Source organism: Pyrus communis, chromosome 16, assembly GCF_041283825.1.
Source record: "Pyrus communis isolate YQ-2024b chromosome 16, ASM4128382v1, whole genome shotgun sequence".
Taxonomy (NCBI): domain Eukaryota; kingdom Viridiplantae; phylum Streptophyta; class Magnoliopsida; order Rosales; family Rosaceae; genus Pyrus; species Pyrus communis.
In genome coordinates, this window is record NC_142580.1 from 19,042,673 (window position 1) to 19,064,110 (window position 21,438).

At 38.0% G+C, this 21,438-nt stretch overlaps 1 pseudogene; it reads right to left on the reverse strand.

Moving 5' to 3' along the window:
* Positions 1 to 21,438, reverse strand: part of LOC137730957 (aspartic proteinase CDR1-like) — a 63,548-nt pseudogene that overhangs the window by 1,295 nt on the left and 40,815 nt on the right.

The window sequence follows — 21,438 nt, forward strand, 5'->3', positions numbered from 1 at the left end:
CTTCAACAGTAAAGAACTCAATAATTCAAGTCTCGTTTTCCAAGTATATAAGAGGAAGACTCCGAAGACAAAGAAAGCAAGTTAATTTTCACACCTTTCCTTAGTTCAAATTTTCTTTAAAGTTCACATTGTATTCAAAGAAATCAAATATTGTGAACACTTTTAGAAAGAGAAGAAGGATGCATATGAGCGCCATCATCCAATTCTTTCAGTAAAGTTTATCAGTCAATTGTAAGTTTTCAAAAGTCAACAATAAATGATATTTTCAGTAATTATATTGCATCTTTAATTTAAATTCATTATTTTCATCATAAGATACAGTTTTACTTAGCAATCTCAGTCATTCTAGAATTGAAGTATTTATTTCTTATCTTATTCACAAAACAAAAACTGAGTCGGATTTCTATACATTCATGTTATCAATCTATTCTAGTTAATCTTATCTCATCCCTCATCTAATAAACAAATCCATTGTCAGATCAATTGTCATCTGGTATTTCCGCGTCATTTGGTATCAGAGCCAAGTGATTAGTACTTGATTAAGTCATTTATAGTTAATCCATTGCCAGATCAATTATAATTCTTGGTAATTGAGTAAGTATTTCCGCATCATTTTCAGTCAAGATTTGACTGAAGTCAATTCAACAAAAAAAAAACTTCTTTTAATTTTTATGGCCAAATATAAAGTTCCATGGATTTTAAAATGGGGGTTCGAAGCAGACAATGAAGAAGTTCAGAGTCAAATCGGTCAAATGGTGGGATAAATTCAACCAGCAAGGAATCATTAAACAGGTTCTCAGTGAATTTCCCATTGAACCATAGCCAGTTATCGAAGCATAGTCATTATCAGATATCTCTCCATTTTCCTCACTCAAAGAAAAGTCAAAGTCTTCGAAGTCATCAAAATCAAAGCACAAAGTTGCAGAAATTGAAGACCTTGGACAAAAACTTCTCGCTTAAGCGGAACAGTCACATGTAGTCTAGTTACAATTACAATTAAAATCTGAAGATGAAGAAGATGAAACGTTCTCCGAATCATCAGATGCATCATCACAGTAACCAGTAAAAACAAATAGTCAAAGTACCAGGTGGGCTGACTACTAGGATACACAAGACCCATATGCATAATGTCATGTGAATCAACATGTCAAGCCAAGTGAGCATGGTCAGTCACCATGTAAAGCATGTGAAGCATTCATACATTATTTGCATTCAGACAATATTCACACAGTAAAAGCAAGGAATCAATCAGTCAACAGGAATCACTCAGCATGTTCTACAGTAAAAGCAATAATTATTTTGACAAGTTCACTATTTATCAATAGTAAAAGCAAGTCATCTTCCATCCTGTGCTTCAACAATAAAGAACTCAATCATTCAAGTCTCATTTTCCAAGTCTATAAGAGGAAGACTCCGAAGACAAAGAAAACAAGTTAATTTTCACACTTTTTCTGAGTTCAAATTTTCTTTGATTTCACATTGTATTCAAAGGAACCAGATATTGTAAACACTTTTAGAAAGTGAAGAAGGATACCTATGAGCACCATCATCTAGTTCTTTCAGTAAATTTTATATGTCAATTGTAAGTTTTCAAAAGTCAATTATAAATTCTATTTTTAGTAATTATATTGTATCATTAATTTAAATTCATTATGTTCATCATAATGTATGATCCAGTTTTACTTAGCAATCTCAATCATTTTAGAATTGAAGTATTTATTTCTTCTATTATTTACAAAATAGAAACTAAGTTAGAAATCTATTCAGAAAATAGAAACTGAGTCAGATTTCTATACATTCATGTTATCAATCTATTCTAGTCAATCTTATCTCATTTGTCATCTAGTAAACAAATCCATTACCATATCAATTGTCATCTAGTATTTCCGCATCATTTGGTATCGGAGCCAAGTGATTGTAATTGAGTAAGTCATTTATAGTTAATTCATTCTACCCAATTTTGGTCTTTGCAATTCAATATTTTATCTATTCATTGGTTTCTCAAATGTTTAAGTTTCTAATCTCAAACCAAACCAGCAGAGCTTGAGTCCAAACAATAAGTCTTGATGATATGACATGAGTAGAACAGGAAGAGCAGAGAGAGAGAGAGAGAGAGAGAGAGAGAGAGAGAGAGAGAAAACCCAATAAGTAGATAATTTATTTCATAACTGTAAACCCAGAAACTAGATAAAATGAGTTGTCTATTTAGGAAAAACTCATCTACCAGTACTAACTCTAGATCCAATTTAAATAGGATCCCAGACGTAGTAAATGAAGAACAAAAGTTAGAATTTTAGTCAGACGAAAGTGTCGACTTTGGAGATTGAATATCCCGTATCCAGTAAAGAAATTTATAAGAAAAAATGGTCACTTTCTTTGTTTAAAAGTGAACACCATGTAAGAATAGTCGAGTAAGCTTATGCTCTCAGTAAAGAACATGAAACCTGTCAACTATTCACACAGAATAAATAAGAGATCATAGAAAAGACGATCATAATTACATTCACATTGGTCTTGTACAAATCGCAGTAAAACCATTAACAAGAAGAGGTCTCAACACCGTTACCATGTTATGTCTCTGAGATGCAAGATTCACTAACATTAGTGATAGCATTCTTGGAATGATTGTGTCAAGCCTTTACAATGGACCAATCCATTTTGATTGTTTCCTAGACCTCACAATAAACCTAACAGACCCACACATGATAAAAGCACTCACATTAAACATAAAAACCTTTGGTTATCAAGTCTTGAAAGGTGTCTAACCACTAGCTCTAATTTTCAAAGTTTATTACAAGTGCATGGGTAACAACATGAACTTCCAAGTCATAGCCAAGAGTCCCGGAGAACACACTTTGTTAATCCAAAGTAATCAAGAAAATACCAATATCAAAATATCTAGAACCATCAAATGGTCAGACATTAGTTTACCATCAGATTGGTTTCTAATTAATGAAAGTAAACTAGTTGATACTCAAAACAACTTAGTCAATCTAGACAACATAGAACAATACTATGATGGTACAGTTACAATCAATTTCAACCCTTTTGCTAGGAAGTCGAGCGTCCAACTTCAATATTTAAGTCAATCAATTAGGTTCAAATAACCATGTAAACACAAAAATTCTGTAACAAATGAAACGAGAACACATGCACAAAGTAGATTTGTATTGATGAATTTGTAGGCTACAATCTTTGTTTACAATGTTCTTCTCATTTAGTCTTCAAATTTGATAAGATGTGTACGTTGTTAATCCAAGGGTCACGACGAGTTGATCTCGAACGAATGATTGAACGATTGCTTCAAGTTTTGAGCTTGAAACAATGCATGGATGATCTTCACCTCAAAGCAGCTGCGGCAAAGGGTGATGTTGATGCAGGATTTCGTTGATTCAAGGGCCTTGGCGACTTAATCTTGAAATGAACGTCATTACAAGTTTTAAGCTTGCAACAGAGTCTTGAAGGAGTCGGCACGAGTGCTTGTTGATTCTTCAAGGGGAATGCTTCGGCTTTAGTCGAAACAAAACTTTGGCCCTTATGCTTGTGGGAGGACCTTATATTTATAGGCTTCTCAAGGCTTGCCTTTGGGTGGATTTGGCTTTGATTTGTGTCTTGATTCTTCCATGGGAGGATTTAGGCACATTTTGTGTCTTAATTTCAGCCACCTTTACTCCCTTGGCTGAAATTAAGAGGCTTTATTGCCTATTTTGTAAACAATCTTCAATTCTTGTTTGTTTTTGAAGATGCCTTAGCTTTCTTTCCGATTTTAGGATCACTTTAGACCTTTTTGCCGAGTTTAAGGGAGTTTTCTCCTTTGTGCCAAATTTTGGGAATGTTTTATACTTCCCTTGCTTGATTTATGCCACATGTCATTGATGACTTGTCCATTTGTGATGAGTCATATGCCACGTGGAGCTTTGTGATGCATCATTTGTATACAACAAAATTTACATGTCTACAAATGCCCCCATTTCAAGGCGCGTTGTAGGCATGTGCTTGTCACATGTAAGAAATGTGTTTTGAAGTCCTGCAATGTGAATGTTCTAAATCAAGGGTCGTTGAGACTTGATCTTGAATTAGTTTGCTTCTTCAAGGGCCGTAAAGGTGTACTTCTTGAATTGATATGATGAATTTTGTCAAGGGCCGTTGAGGCATATTTCTTGAACGAAACATTTCTTCAAGGGCCGTTGAGGCTTGGTTTTGAATTGAAGTGGTGTATTTCGTCAAGGGCCGTTGAGGCTTGGTCTTGAGTTGAAATTAAAGTTTTCTTTAAGGGCCACAGAGGCTTGATCTTGAATGAAGTGATGAATTTCGACAAGGGCCGTAGAGGCTTGGTCTTGAACAAAACATCTCTTCAAGGGCCGTTGAGGCTTGATCTTGAATGAAATGAAACTTTTTCTTCAAGGGCCATAGAGGCTTGATCTTGAAAGAAATGAAAATTTCTTTTTCAAGGGCCGTAGAGGCTTGATCTTGAAAGAAATTTTGAAAATGGATAAATCGGCACATACTTATTGTGCATATTTGATTTTCCATAATCTTTGACAAAATACATTTGGTGGATTTTGGGACTTGATTTTCTTTTCCTTGTGGGTGTAGGAAACAAGTGTTTTTCCTTGTCGTCGTATGAAACAAATGTTTTTCCTTTGGTAGGAATCGTCTTCAATTTTGGTAACGAGGATGACTTCCTTCAAAGTGTTGGAAAGTTTTTGTGACTTCCTTCAAGGTTTTGGAAAGCTTAAATGCTTGTCCTTGGGTAAGTCGGATAAGCAATTTTTTCACCTTCCTTTTTTTGTTCTTTTTTTTTTCCCACGGCAAGGAGGTGTCTTTTTCTTTCCACTTTCGATTTCCTGCAGCAAGGAGGGTGTTTTGTTCTTTCCCCTTTCGATTCCCAACGGCCAGGAGGTATTTTTCCTTTCCCATTTTTTGTTTTGGAAAATATGTCATCTGACTTGAACGCCCAGTTTGAGGTTGATTTCTCTTCTGGAAAATTCTGTAAAAATATTGAAAACGTAGCTTTATCCCTTATCTTTTCAGACATATATTGCATGCCACTAGGAAAAATCAGGAAAGCCTTCAACTTTGCATTTTTCTACAGCTGCGCAATCCTGACGGGAAAACAACTTCTGCGGGAATAACTTTGAAAACGGGAACGTTTGGCTTTAAGGAAAATTATGAAATTTGGACTCAATGATCCTCATCTACTCAGCTTCCTTCTCCAATTTTCCTTGCATCGAAATTCCTTCGGAAAGTTGAATTATCACAAAAACGTCCTAGTTGCGCAGATTGGCTGAAACTTGTCATTTTTTTTTTGGAATTTGCTTCCTTGTTTTGATTTTTCTTTTGCTATTTGGGTATGTATTTCCCTTATAGCATTAGGAAGCAATTGACCCCCATTTATAGGACAATTTAGTGTGCATTTTTTTCACAACATAAATTCTTGTTGTGGCTTGCTTGTTGTTGCTACTTGGAGCTTGTTGTAGTGCATCATTGGTGCTGTGCAAAAGACTGCAGCGTGTTTATGTTGTGTAGTGCCTTTTGGTCACAATATTCCCTTGGTAGTGACGTTGTCATGCGCATCTGTTGCTGTTGCTGTTGTGCCCTATAGTTGTTGCTGCCGTGCCCTTTTTGCTGGTGCTTGGTGAGAGTTGTAGCTGCTTGAAGCTTGTTGCAGTGCTTCACTTTACCGTGTGGGGTTGCGTAGTGCGATTACGTGGTGTTTTAGTTTTCCTTGTGATTATAGCGTGCTTTGAAGGACCATCTTGTAGCTGCCCTCTTCGCCATGCAGTGCAAGAAACTGCTTGCGTAATCGCTGCGGGGTTGCGTAGTGCGATTATGATGTGTTTTGGTTTTCTTTACTAATGTAGCGTGCCTTGAAGGACTATCTTGTAACTGCCTTCTTTGCCGTGTTGATCAAGCATTGTGGCTGATTTCTTCTTGTCGTTGTGACATTGTCATTGTCATTCTTCAACATTCATGAGGTTTGGCTCGCATGTCTTTTGCTTTAGGGAAACGATTTTTCCTTTCTTTGCCATCCCACTTTTATGCTTATGTTGCTTTGTTTATTTTGTTGCAGCCATGATATTTTTCAAGTGCTTTAAGAGCAATACCATCACCATTCTTGCAAAGGAAGGTGATTAGCAAGATAGAGGAACGACATTGAAGCTTTGCGTGCCATTGACTGGCCCTAAGGTGCTTGTTCTTCCTTCAAAAGACAACTCGGTACATATCAAATCATGGTCCTCTAACGCATCTTGGGAGGTGACAGATTTTGGTCGACCAAATACAAAAAAGAAGGCATGTACATCGAGGATTCTTATCTTGAATCCTTCGCACCATGTTCGTGACAATCCACCGGCTTCGCTTGAGCTTATTGGTGATCGCATCCGCAGCGGAGCTATGACTGAGAATAACACCTTGTCGACTATTGGAGAAGGCCTATTTATTTATTTTTTTTTTCACTTTGTAATAAGGCTTTGTAGCTGAATTCTTTCTTTAAAGAAATAAAGTACTCACATTTTGAATTTGCTCTTTATTCTTCAAAGTGTTTGTGATTTTGTTGATGATGTGACTGTACTTGAAGTTTTTTGAAGTTTCAAGTTGCCTACGTAGTACGTACCCTCAGTTAAGGAGGGATTAAGTCATGACGTAGTTCAAGTGAGTGAGGGTTTTGGCAATTTTGATGGTGATCTTGTTGGTGATTTTTTTTTATTTTGTTTTCTCGTACACAGTTTATGCTCATGTGGGCCAAGAGCGTTGAGTGTCTCCTTTTAAGCTCGTGCGAACAAGGAACATTATGCCATGTGTAGGTTAGGCTCCTGCAGGTGAAGAACATTGTTGCCGTGTGCAGTTTAGGCTCATGCAGGCGAGGAGCATTGGATGTCACATTGTAAGTTCATGTGAACAAGGAGCATTGAGTGTCACTGTTTAGGCTCGTGCAAACAAGGAACATTGTTCCCGTGTGTAGTTTAGGCTCGTACATGCAAGGAGCATTGTTTGTTTGTTTTAGGGGTAGTAACGCTTAAAGAATCTGCCATTGATGGGGCCAATCTTTAAGCCGTCTTCCTCCATGAGTAAGTATGCGCCATTGGTGTAGACCTCTTGTATTACGTAAGGTCCATCCCACTTTGATGGGAACTTGCTTTTGTTTTGTGAGTTGTGATGATGGGCCTTCATAATGCCAAGACAAGATCTCCAGTTTGGAAAGCCCTTGGGCGGACCTTCTTGTTGAATGCCTTGGATAGCTATGCTTAGTAGCATTCCAAATGTTGTTGAGCTTTAAGCCTCATTTCGTCGAGTGCTTCCAACTCTTGAAGTCGTATCTTTGCATTTTCCTCTTCAGTCAAGCCTTCTTGTATAGTTATCCTTATTGAGGAGATTTGACTTTCAAGCAACAGAACAACTTCCACGCCATATATGAGAGAATAAGGCGTAGCTTGGGTAAGAGTTCTATGTGTCGTCATATATGCCTAAAGTGCTTCGCTTATTCTTTTGTGCCAGTCTCTCTTCGTTCGGCCGATTACTTTCTTCAGGAGGTTGCACAACATTTTGTTGAATGTTTCTGCAAGACCGTTGGCTGGAGCATGATACATATAAGACTTTTGCTATTTGAAGTTGTATTTCTCGCAAAGTTTGTCCATGAGTTGGTTGGAGATGAAGTGTTTGATGAAGGCTAGCCGCCTCTGTGGACTTTTTAGCTCATGTATGTTCCTTGGTTCGGGCATGCTTTGAATGGCCTTGCTCTTTGATTGTCCACTTCAATGCCACGATGCTTGACAATGAAGCCAAGGAACTTCCCAGAAGTAACGCGAAAAGCACACTTAAATGGGTTCATTTTGAGGATGTAGTGTCGTAGTTTGTTAAACACCATTCGTAAATCCTTCAAGTGATCGGATCTCTTCTTGGTCTTGACAACCATGTCGTCTACGTAACATTCTACATTTTTATGTAGCATGTTATTGAAGATTTTCTGCATTGCGCATTGATATGTAGCTCCAGTATTCTTCAGAGCAAAGGGCATTACCTTGTAGCAGTAGATACCTTTTGGAATGTGGAAGGCTATTAATTCCTTGTCTTCGGAAGCCATGCGAATTTGATTGTATCCAGAGGAGCCATCCATGAATGACAATGCCTCGTGGCTAGTGGTTGCGTCCACCATGAATTCAATGATTGGCAAGGGAAAGTCATCCTTTAGGAAAACATCATTAAGGTCTCAGAAGTCTAAGCAAACACGTATTTGTCCAGATTTTTTAAGGACAATGACGATGTTGGAGATCCACTTAGGGTATTGCATTTCTTGGATGAAGCTTGCTTTGATTAGCTTGTCAATCTCAATTTGAGGGATGAGCTCGGATCGATAACGTCTTTGAGTTTAATTCTTAGTTACTACAAAATCTATAACCCAAATTGTTTACCAAAAACATAAGGTAAAATTTTAAATTAATCACCCAATTCTTTTTCTTAGACAAATTTTCAACAAAAGATTACTTTTAAGGTTGCATCTAACTCCCGTTAGACTGCCTACGTACCCTTGAACAGGATCAAGGCTTTCGTAGTTCACATTCATTGGAAATTCTCGTCAGATTATCAAATCATCGGAAATTCCGACCAAAATCATTGGAATTTTCAAATCACAATTCCTCACCATCATTGGCAAAACAACAATTTCATCACCTTTTTCTTTTATCCCAATAAGTGACTAATAGACTGGAAATGATTGTAGTATACCTTGCAAATATACCTTTGCACACATACTTACCACATTCATAATTCATTCTCGTAGCCCTCACATGGAGCTTTCTCTCGAAAACATTGGGCTTTTGTGCTCGTTCAACCATTTCTCCACATTCTATGGGTCATTTCATCCAATCCCACATCCATGGACTTTTTCTGTCCAAATCAACATCCATGGGCCTTTTCGCCCAATCCAACATCCACAGGCCCTTTTCGCCCAATCCAACATCCACAGGCCCTTTTTGCCCAATTCAACATTCTTAATTGCACAGGTATAATATGACGCTTCCATCTACTTGTCACAATTTCACAATCATCTTAACGTTCAAAATTTTCATAAGGCAAAACACAATATCAACCCAATTCAAGATTAATCCGAGACTTTAATCAAGTGCTCATCTTTGAGGCTATACCATGAAATATGACATCTTAAAAAAATTTCTACTCCCATTCAATTCAATTCATTGTGATTCACAATATATATATATATATATATATATATATATATACTTCCCACATAAATTACTCATTATCCATAAATCTTATGAAATAATGCAATGTCCATGAAATTCATAATTCACATCCACAACTCAATAATTTCTCACATTGTAAGGTAGGATCATTTGCTTTGATACCATTTTGTAATGCTCTGACCCGAAAAATTTATTTCGGAAGATAATTACTATGATAGGCCCAAATTAAACTCTTGTTTGTGTTCTACCATTTATCACAATTCTTTTATTTAATTCTTAGTTACTCACAAAATCTATAACCCAAACGGAGTTATAACGAAAGAGATATAAATGAACAAAGATAGGGACAAAATGGTCATTTAATTGTTAATCTAAAAAGCTCCAGATTGGTGGACCAATTATCTGTGATGCCACATGTATGGTTGAGATGAAAAGAAAAGGAGAGAAAAGGATGGGGCGGATGAATCAGAGGGGAAAGGGAGGAGTGAACTAATAGGAGAGGGAAGAAAGGAGGGAAATGAGGGAAGAGAGAATGAGAGGGAAAAAACCGAACCCTTCTTTGACCTGCGACCCGGCCAGATGAGTTTCATACTTTTTGACGCTTTTCAGGTGGTTTTTTTTGGCAAATCATATCAAACAACCACCTGGGAAACATTCCACAACCTTTCCTCTATCTATTCCACCCTAGATTTGATGAAAATTGACCTTGAATTGGTGAAACCTGCACTGGTGGGTGTGGTGTTACCTTACCGAGATCCACCAAGCCTGAAACGTTCTCTTCCAATTACCACCACCATTAGACTCCCCTTAAGGCCTGGAACAAAGTGCAAACAATTGTAAGGGTGGTGGAGCACCAGAGGTGACAAATCTAAGCCACCCGTTTCTAGGGTTTCCGGTAGGTTTGAGGGAAATTGGAGCTTTTCCCGACCAAATTAGCTTTGGTCATAGGTGTGAAATTTGCTTTACTCATTAAGATCTACAGTTATATGGAATTTGGTAATTTTCAGAGTTAGTCGGAAAATTTGGGTTTCCGTTCATCGAAACCCACCACGTGCGTCGGTGCGTGGCCATTGGGCAGATGCTATCTTTTCATGCAAATTTTGATATTTTCAATCCGTAATTTGTACCCATTTGATGTGATTTGATTATGAAAGCTAATGTTGAATATTTTCGTTACTAGATTTTTTCGGAAATGGATAAAAGAATGAATATGAACTATGAAAAGGCTTGATCTTGTTGAAGGGTATGTAGGCAGTCTAACGGGAGTTAGATACAGCCTTAAATATAACCGAGATTAATATTTTGTTGAAAATTTGTCTAAGAAAAGGAATTGGGTGATTAATTTAAAAATTTACCTTATGTGTTTGGTAAACAATTTGGGTTATAGATTTTGTGAGTAACTAAGAATTAAATTAAAGAATTGTGATAAATGGTAGAAAATAAACAAGAGTTTAATTTGGGCCTATCATAGTAATTATCTTCCAAAATAAATTTTTTGGGTTGGAGCATTACAACGATTGTAGGGTTAAGGCCGGGCATTTCCTTATAGGTCCAAGCAAATACGTCTTTGTACTCCAAAAGCAGTTGTTAGTACTTTTCGACCTTGGCTGTACTTAGCAATGCACTTACGAAGATAGGCTTTGGTTCTTCTCTTGTGCCTAAGTTAAGCTCCTTGAGATCATCAACCGTGGCTTGTCCCCCGTCCTCAAGTTAAGGTGGCGCAGTAGTGACATCTTCCTCAGGTCTTCGTCTTCTTTGTCGTCTTGGATTGTGATGTGGAAGACGTCTTGGACCTCCTCTTTAGTGTTGTCCCCCTGGGCTTGTTGGCGTGAAGATTGACCGATGTGGATGATGGTGCGCCTCCTTACCTTTAGTGGTCCTTTTGTGCCCACCTCTAGGGTTGATTGGCGTTTCATCTTTGAAGGAATCGAGCTTCGAACATTGTCTTTTTTTGCTAGACTTTTGAGTTTTTCTTCCTCTTTCTAGAAGGCTTATTGGTTTCTTCAACTCTTTCCAAGGCCGACCGTCATGAAGGAAAGCTAGCCGTGTTGCTTTGTTTCTTAGGTTTTGACAACATTTCAAAAACAGAGCTTTGGGGTGTTGGCGTATTAAGCCACTTGAAGATGGAAGTTCGGTCTTGACCACCAATGCGATCAAGTGCCGAAATTCTGGGTTTTGAACGATTCAGCCTATCAAAGACCGACGTTCGAAAGGTGGGTTTAGGCTCCTCTTGATTTTGTTCAACGTTTATGCTAATGTGTTGAGTGCTAACTTTTTTCGCTTTGCTTGAAATCTTCACGGGTGCATTTGGTGTGAAGCCAAGTCCAGCTTTATTATTGTCAACTGTGTAACCATACTCCTTCAACTTCTTTTGAGTCTCGGTGAGGTCATGTTCTTTGTCGTTGACGATGTTTCCATTCTTTTTTCCAAGATTTGAAGAGGAGACGAAATCTTACCCAACCTTTTACATGAGTTTGTAGGCGTTTAAGTCAAAACCTTCTTCGGTCCTCTTGGTTGCAAAAGAGCTTAGTTCCACCCCTTTTGGTAGAGGTTTCATGAAACCTTGTGGTGGTTTTGAAACTTTAGCATCGCCTAGCTGTGTCAGAGGTAACGCTATATTTGTCTTGAGCAGCTTTAAATCATCTTTGTGCAGCTGTGTGTCGGCTTTGCTTGCTCTAGTTTTGAATAGGGATTGCACACTTTTTTTTTCTTGACATCGGGATGTATTGGAAGATGGGTGCGTTTGACCCTTTTGAAGGCATCACAATCCCTTTGGTTGTTGCCGGCTTAGCAGGCTCATCGTTGTCTTTACTTGAAAATGGCATGATTTCCCCTTGTTGCTCTTTGGGCACGGCTTGCTATTCCTTCTTTTTAGGTGCAGCTTTGCCTGTGGACTTGATCTCTTTTGAAAGAGCTTCAGGCACCATTTCCTCATCCATGTAGACCTTGGCGTTTGCAAAGTATGATTCAGCTTCAGTGAATGGCTTGGTGTCGCCTTGTAACACCTTCACGCATTCTCGATAAAACTTTAGGCATTGGTGAAGGGTGGACGGCACCACTCCATTCTCATGGATCCAAGGCCTTCCCAAGAGCAAGTTGTAGTAAGTTCTCATGTTAATCACGTGGAATAGCATGTTTGCCTTGAGTTTGCCAATATTTATTTCAACTCGGACCATGTTCATCACTTTTTGTCCTTCTTGGTTAAACCTTGGATTAAAAGACGGCTTCAAGATAGTTCATCTACCTTGATGCCAATTGTAGTCATTGTTGACTTTGCCATGATGTTTATGGCCGATCCACCATCCACAAGCATGAGTTGACTTTGTGCTCCCTTATGTATCCAGAGACGAAGAGAGAACAATTATGAGACTTTGATCCTAGCAGCGAGTCTTCGTTAGTGAAGTTGATTGCATCGTGGGTGGCAGAGCATGTGGCATATTCATTTGGCCGAAGCTTTAAGCTTTCACCCTTGCTTTCTTGTGCTTCGTGGACATCAGGGCTTGCCAAGACTGTTACTAGTGCTTTTCGCATCTCCTTGGGAAATTGCAGTGCCTCCTCGATGCTAAAGTATGACACTAGCCTTTCTTTAGGTGGTGGAGTTTTCTTTTACTCGATGGCGATAGCTTTGCTTTTTTAGGGCTCTTCTATCTCCACTTCAACCATATGATAGGCAACGGTAGTGCACTGTTGGAAGAAGTCATTTAGGAAGTACTCGTGCAAGGAAATGGGAAAGCATGGCTCTTACTCCATAGGCCCCTAGCGTATGTCAGCTTAGCAGCTCTTACGTTTCTCTTAGGCTTCCTATTGTTGCAGCGGCGGTGCTTTCTCCTTTGTTGCACCTTGGGCTTTTAAGTTTCTTTTAGGCTTCCTATTGTCGTGCAGCTTGAGCATGAACGATAGTGTTCATGCGTTACTTGAAGAGGCACGGGATCGAAGGATTCAAACATAAAATGCAGCAGTGTGTGTTGGGGTTGTGTTTTCAAGGTCGAGTTCAATTCGTCCTTGTTATGCTAGCTTCATGATGAGCTCCTTAAAGATGAAGCATTTGCCAACAAGATTGCTTACAATATGATGGTATTTACAGTACTTAGGATTGTTAATACGATTCATCTCTTCAGGGCGCTTGCATTCAGGTAGCTCGATCACTTTCTTCTCTAGCAAGTCGTCTAGCATTGCGGCCACGTTAGAGTCTGGAAAAGGGTAAGTCTTAAGTTACAGTGTCCTCAAGGTGTTTTTGTACCTATCTTCAGTGCGAGAAGGCTCACCGCTCTTTATCTCATTCACTTTGTTCTTAGAGAAGATTTTGATGGACGCATGAGAGGTTTTGATGGGGGTAGTGTTGACCGTAAAAGCTTCATTGACAGGCTTCTTCCTAGTCTTGTCTACCTTCGGAGCAATCACCTTGTCCTTCTTGAAGTCAGTGATTAGCTTATTCTTCCCATGATTGGCGATACTCAGCTCCATGTCATGGGAATGTGTTGCCAGTTCCTTAAATGTTCTCGACTTTATACCTTGGCGGATGTAATGTAGCCCCCAGTGCATGCGTTGAACACACATCTCAACGGCGAAAGTTTCAAAAAGCCGATCTTTGCAATCCAAACTTAATGAACTCCATCTGTTAATGTAGTCGACGACATGTTCATCCTTCCATTGCTTCGTACTCGTTAACTCCAGCATGCTTATAGTGCGGCGAGTGTTATAGAAGCGGTTAAGGAAATCTTTTTCAAGCTGATCCCAGTTGTTGATGGACTCAAGCTCGAGTCGGTGTACCAATGAAAGGCATTACCTTTCAACGAGCACATGAACTGCTTGAGGAGGTAGTCTCCCTCTGTCACAGCGTTGTTGCAAGTTTCGATGAAATGGGCAATATGTTGTTTAGGATTGCCCTTTCCATCAAATTGCATGAACTTTGGTGGCTAATAACCCATTGGCATCCTTAAGGCGTTAATCTTCTTAGAGTAGGGTTTTGAGTATAGCATCGAGTCATGTGAGCTTCCTTGGTACTGTGCCTTGATGGTGAAGGAAATATTTGTGAAAACTAGTTCATTTGAGCAACATCCATGCATGATATTGACAATTAAAAGGCGAAATCATGCTTGTATGCACTCAAAAAACAAACCTTTACCCATGAAATTCAAGGCCTAGTAGTTGTGGTGAACCAAGACTCAAATCAAAACAAAGTGAGTTGAGAAACTTTATACCTTTGAAGCACGTCTTTGCTTAGCAAAGGTTAATCACCCATGTGATGGCCTTCTTCCTTTGTCACCTTGCTCCTTGGCTCCATGGATTTGGATGGAGGAACTTTGCTTCTTGGCTCCATGTTTTCTTGGATATGGATGGAAGAATTGGGTTCTCCAAAAGTCACCAAAGTTGGAGACCTCTAAGTTTCGACATCAATGATGGTTGAGGAAGAAAATGAGTGACCATGGAAAAATTAGATGATAGTAAATTTTCCCATGGTGGCCGACAGTTCTAGAGAGAAAAGAGAGAGAGTTGTTCTCTTTTCTTCCCTTAGAAAACCCTAATGATGAAAACATTATAAAGTCCTTTATATAGTCCCTTCAATTAAGTGACTAAAAGAACCACAAACCCTTTCCTTCTCTATATGGCTGATGTGGTAGAAAATAACACACAAATTAAACCTTATAAATTATGCAATCATAGTATAAGTAATTAGGGATCGTTCTATTACAGGGATTAGAAGGGATGCTAATCAACACAAATTAAACTTATAAAACTGAAAGCTAAGTTAAACTAACAACAAAACAATGATTGGGGGGATTTTGGACGAATTTAATAAAAACAAAAGTAAATGGTAGCAAGTAAATTAAGTTGTGAATGAAATATGGATGAAAGGATAGCCAAAGGATTCTTATCCACACATGAATCATATGCATACAAATCGATTTCCAGTTATTCTTCCTATAAACCATGAATGACAATGCCCCAAATTAACTGTGTACAACACTAATTAACTCTCAGATTTTCCTAAGTTCATTGAATTGGACTCAGCGACGCAACCAAATTATTCTTCTCAAGTTCCCGAATTATGAAAAGCATGATAGAGATACATCTCGAATATCATTAAGTTCTGTGAAAATCATAAGCATTGACAAAGCATTCATAACTATGAAAAACATGATACTCCTGCCAAGGATTTACTTAACTCAATCATGACTAGTGACTTTTACTACTTGCAAATATAAGTTCATAATGATTAGGTGAAATTCCCTTATATTCTAGCATCAAATCCCTGCATGCAAACTAAGTATGCATCATTAATAAACATACAAGAATAAGTTTTCTATAAAGCAGATAAGTAAATCACATTCATGTTTTATGAAACAACAGCTGGATGTAATCAATTTATATAAAACATATGATCATGGCTTCGAATTCACCTTTATCTAAAAAGAAACTTACCTACACATGTTCATCATAACTGAAAAGCAATCTAAAATAAACATTGAAACTTAAAACAAAGAGAGAAAGAACTCTGAAAATTCTAGCAACTTCAATGGATGAATGGTAGGTGTGGCACACTTCTCAACGTTGCAGAACACTTCATATATATATATAGGGCACAACTAGGGTTTTCTTTAGAGTGAATGAAAAGAGAGGGAAAAATAGGTAATCAGAATTAGGTAATTCACCTAGAATAAAAAGGGCATGTAAAAGTGGCAAAAGGCAAGTTTTTCTGGGGTAAAAGAGGCTGCAAGATATTCTGGGGTAAAAGAGGCTGCAAGATATTCCAAAGTGATCCCAGCAACTTAGCCTTTATTTTTCACATTGTTGCCTTATTTGGCACCTCCAAATCAGGCTAGATATCCCAATTCCTTTCCCATTCTATTCCTGGTCTTCTAACAAGCCAGATTCATCTTTGATTCTTTATTTGGTCTTCTCTCTAACTAGGATTCCTTTTTCTTGTGTAATTCCTTGCCTTCGAAGCCTCAACTTTAATTTCTCCAGATTATAGCACATGTTTAACACCTTTTAAACACCAAAACGTCCAGCCCATATGCTATCCACGCCTGCTATCCAATCTAAGTCCAAAACTACGCCAAATTGCTCCATTTGACTATTTATTGTCTTCTTTACCAATTGGACCTACAATATGTTGGAAATGTGCCCAAAAGCCAATCATATGATGATACTTTACGGTCATTTCACATGTTAAACTAATCTAGTTTAATATAAAGGGCTAAGATTATTGTTTAAAGTCGTCTCATATAAATGTTATATGCTTAAACGATAAGTCCAAGGAATATGTAATTAGGAGAATGTGATCTAAAGAAGTTAGATTCATGGGACCATTCTCTTTCGTATACATATCCTAAAAGTTCCTGATCAGAGGATTGCCAATTGGGCATTGACAGTCCGTTAAGATCAGTATGTGCTATGTCTTCTCTTAGGGAGAGTGATTGGTCTCAAGTCATTGGTGTGACTGACATCAAGACAAGCATGTAGGTGCTCAATGAAGAATGAGTCCACTGAACACGATCAACAAGGAGTTCTCATACTCATGTTATATGAGAACTCATGGTTGGGATAATGCAAAGTAATCATTTTGACCTAAGGCATCATAGTTGTCTTGTGGTTAGGTTCTTGATCTTTGACTATATCAAAGTCACTCCGTTAGAGGGTGTCCAAGACATAGTTGGGGTTAAGCCACTTAACCATGGAGGCAAGTAAATGTGCAACAAGGGATCTCTAACCTTCAAACCATTTGAGGGAGAATACTCTATGATATGATTAAGAATCTCTGGCTAGAGTATGAATGAGATTTAGGAAGTCGGTCCAAAACACATTCAAGGTAATCATATAAGTAAGAGAATCACATTAGATAGTAAACATGAATAAACTATCAAACCAAACAATGTGGTCAAGAGTATTGTATTAGAGAAAGACCGTATTACATTGTAATCCTAAACTAAATAGGTTCTCTACTTCTTCTGATTAGCCTGGGTAGTCATGACATACTGCTAGGTGTCAGTCATGGTTTGTGGAAGCCCTAAAGGTGTATAATCACTAAAGGGACAATTGAAAGTAAGCTTCAATTCACAATTGATTTGAAGAGTTCTAATCGCCCACTGCCTCGTTAAAAGGAACCTAATGGATCGTACACCGAGTAAGGTAGAGATTGAAGAAACAACGGAGATGAGTAAGGATAATTAAATGATTTAATTATTTATGGCTAGGATTAATTAATATGTTAATTAATCGAACAAATAAGTTCGTTATAGACCTTGGGGGCCCAATGGGATTTGAATGTCAAGCCCATTAACTCAAGTTGTATGACAACTTGAAACACAAAGGGTCTCAAAGCCCAAAGAATCCAATATGGCCGGCCATAAGAGTGAGGGGTCGTAAACTTGGCTTAATTGCAAGTTTACCACTCCATTGTGAGGTGGTATGAAAGGAACTTTATAGCCATTTCATCCTTAGGGTTTCTTTTGGAGAAAAATATGAGAACACAAGCTCTCATTTTCTCTCTAGGAGGTCGGTTGCCTTGGAGGAATTACTAGCATCTATTTCATCCAAGGTCACTCATCTCTTCATCAATACTCTCCTTGGTGTAGAGACTTAGAGGTTCTCTATTTTGGGAACTTGGAGAATCCATTCCCCTCCAAGAAATCCATGGAGCTAAAAAGAAAGGAATGAAGGTCCTCTCTCTTGGGTGATTAGCCTTTGCTTATGCAAAGAGGAATCAACAAGGATATAAGATTTTTCAACTCACTTTGTTTTGAGTTGAGTCTTGGTTCACCATAAATACTAGGCTTTGAATTTCATGGGTTAGGTTTTGTTTTTGAGTGCATACAAGCATGATTCCGCCTTTTATTTGTTAATATCATGCATAGATGTTGCTCAAATGAACTTGTTTTTCACAAATATTTCCTTCACAATAATATGAAAATAACTTAAATTACTATAATAAATGGAAATTAACTAAGTAAACGCAAAGAAATAAGATAACAAAGTCGCATAAATATGCTTCTATCAATGACCGGCCTCCTTAAGGCTATGGGTTGTTTGGTCCCTTTTGGGTCTTTAGTTAATAAGTTGTCATACAATTTATGTTAATGGGCTTGACATTCAAATCCTATTGGGCCTTGTGGCCCAAAACTAACCTAAGGTCTATAACGAACTTATTCGTTTGATTAATTAACATATTAATTAATCATAGCCATAAATAATTAAACCATTTAATTATCCTTACTCATCTCCATTAAATCCTTCAAACATTACCTTACACGGTGTGCGATCCATTAGGTTCCTTTTAGCGAGGCAGTGGGTGACTAGAACTCTTCAAATTGATTGTGAATTGAAACTTACTTTCAATTCTCCCTTTAACGATTATACACCTTTAGGGCTTCCATAAACCATGAGTGAAACCTAGCAGTATGTCAAGGCTACCTAAGCTAATTAGAAGAGGTGGATAACTTATTCAATTTGGGATTACAATGCAATACGGTCTTTCTCTAATATAATACTCTTGACGACATTGTTTAGTTTGATAGTTTATTCATGTCTACTATCTAATGTGATTCTTTTACTTATATGATTACCTTGAATGTGATTTGGAACAACTTCCTAAATCTCATTCATACTCTTGCCAGAGATTCTTAATCATATCATAGAGTATTCTCCCTGAAACGGTTTGAAGGTTATAGATCCCTTGTTGCACATTTACTTGCCTCCATGGCCAAGTGGCTTAACCCCAACTATGCCGTGGACACCCTATGACTGAGTGACTTTGACATAGTTAAATATTAAGGACTTAACCACAAGATAACTATGATGCCTTAGGTCAAAATGATTACTTTGCATTATCCCAACCATGAGTTCTTATGTGACATGAGTATGAGAACTCCTCATTGATCGCGTTTAGTGGACTCATTCTGTATTGAGCACCTACATACTTGTCTTGGTGTCAGTTACACCAACGACTCAAGGCTAGTCATTCTCTGTAAGAGAAGACATAGCACATATTGATCTTAATGGACTGTCAATGCCCAATTGTCAATCCTATGATCAGGAACGTTTAGAGGCCATCAAAGAGAGATGGGAGAACCTTTGGCATCACAATGAAAGATTATCCATGGCTAATTCTTATCTTTGAAGTATAAATTTTGTTCTAGCTAAGAACAAGTAAGAACATTTGAACACATAAGCAAACTAATAACACTTTAAAGAAAGCATGCATTCAAAAACAATTCTAAAACCCATGACTTTCAAAGCCTAGTGAATGGTGAACCACAATACTCTTTAACTACATTAAAGAGAAGAAAGGACTTTGAGATTCATTACCCTTGAAGCTCATCCTTGTTTCCACAAGGGATTCACCCAAGTGGAGGGCCTTCAAGTCACCTCCTAGCTCCTTAGATCTTCCTTGTGATTTTCTTCCTTCTGATACTCCTTTGCTCCTTGAGGATGTGAGGAAAGTATCTCCAAGAACACCAAAAGTTTGGTGTCTCTAAGTCTTCACACCAAATATGAGGTGTGAAGATGAAATGGATCACTTAGAGGAAGAAAAAATTGCTAGCTATTTTTCCCCTAAGTGGCTGGCCTCTATAAAGGAAAGGGAGAAAAAGTTTCTCTTCTTTTGCCTCAAAGAAAACCCTAGTGAGAGAATTTCTATAAAGTTGCCTTTAGACCACCTCACATATGAGTGGCAAACTTGCAATTAATTCAAGTCCATTACCACTTACCCCATGGCCGGCCATCCTATAGTTATTGTGCTAATTGCCTGTTTTGTTTTAGTTGTCATACAACTTAAACATATTGGGCCTTGTGGACCAAAACCCTTTTGGGCCCCAAGACCCAAAACTAACTTGAAAGCCCAATATGAACCTTTCGTAAAATTAATTAACTAATTAATTAATGTTGACCATTCCCAATTAAACCATTTAATCGCTTATCCATTTCATTTATATTTCTTCACTATCATCCTTAGTTAATGTATGATCCATTAGGTTCCAATTAGCGAGACAGTGGGCGATTGTTACTCTTAACGATCGATTGTGAATTGAAACTACATTTCAATACTCCCTATGATGAAGATTTGTGTTTGCTAATCTTTAGGGCTTCCGCAAACCATGAGTGACACCTAGCAATATGTCATGGCTACCCAAGCTAAGTAGAAGTCGTTAGAGAATCTATCCAGTTACAATTACAATGCAATACAGTCCTTCTCTAATACAATACTCTTAATCACATTGTTTGAGTGATAGTTTGTTTCATGTCTACTATCCAATGTGATACTTCTCTATATGATTTAGTTGAATATGATTTGGAGCAAACTTTCTTAGTCATATTTGTATTCTTTGGCCAAAGACTCCTAAATCATATCTTGAAGTATTCTCCCTCTATCATGGAAGGTTAGAGATCCCTTGTTGTGCATTCATATGCCTACATGACTAGATAGCTTGACCCCAACAATGTCGTGGACACTCTCAATGGAATGCCTTTGACATGATCAAAGATTAAGGACCTAACCATTAGACATCTATGATGCCTTAGGTCAAAGGACTACTTTGCCTATTGCAACTTTTGAGTTCTTACATGACACGTATGTTTGAACTCTTTTTTTATCGTAGTTCAGTGTACTCAATTACCTTTTGAGCACCTATGTGTTTGTCTCAATGTCCAACACTAAATGACTTGAGACTTGTCATACTCACACTTAAGTTAACATAACACATACTAACCTTAGCGGATTGTTAATGCCCAATTGGTAATCCTATGGCTAGGAACGTTTTAGGAATGAACATAAGAGAAAGGTCTCGTTAATCTAAACTGTTTGACAAGTAGGGCAAGATCATTTTTTGAGGTTTGTCCACAAAAGCCGACACTAAGCAATGCCGAAGTCGAACCACACTTCGGGACGCTAACTTCTACATAGATGAAGATATGGTGCCCGAAGCTCTTCCAAAAGAGATCAAATCCACTAGCAAAGCCTCACCCAAAAAGAAGTAGCAAGTCGTGCCCAAGAAGCAAGAAGGGGAAACTGTGCCATCTTCAAGCAAAGATGATGATAAGCCTGCTAAGCCTACAACAATCAAGGGGAGTATGACACCCTTAAAAGGATTAAACACACCCGTCTTCAAATACATCCCAATGTCGAGAAGAAAAAATGGGCAGTCCTTGTTCAAAATCGGAACAAGCAAAACTAACACACAGCTGCACAAGGATCATGTAAAGCTGCTCTCAAGACAAATACAATTTTACCTTAGAC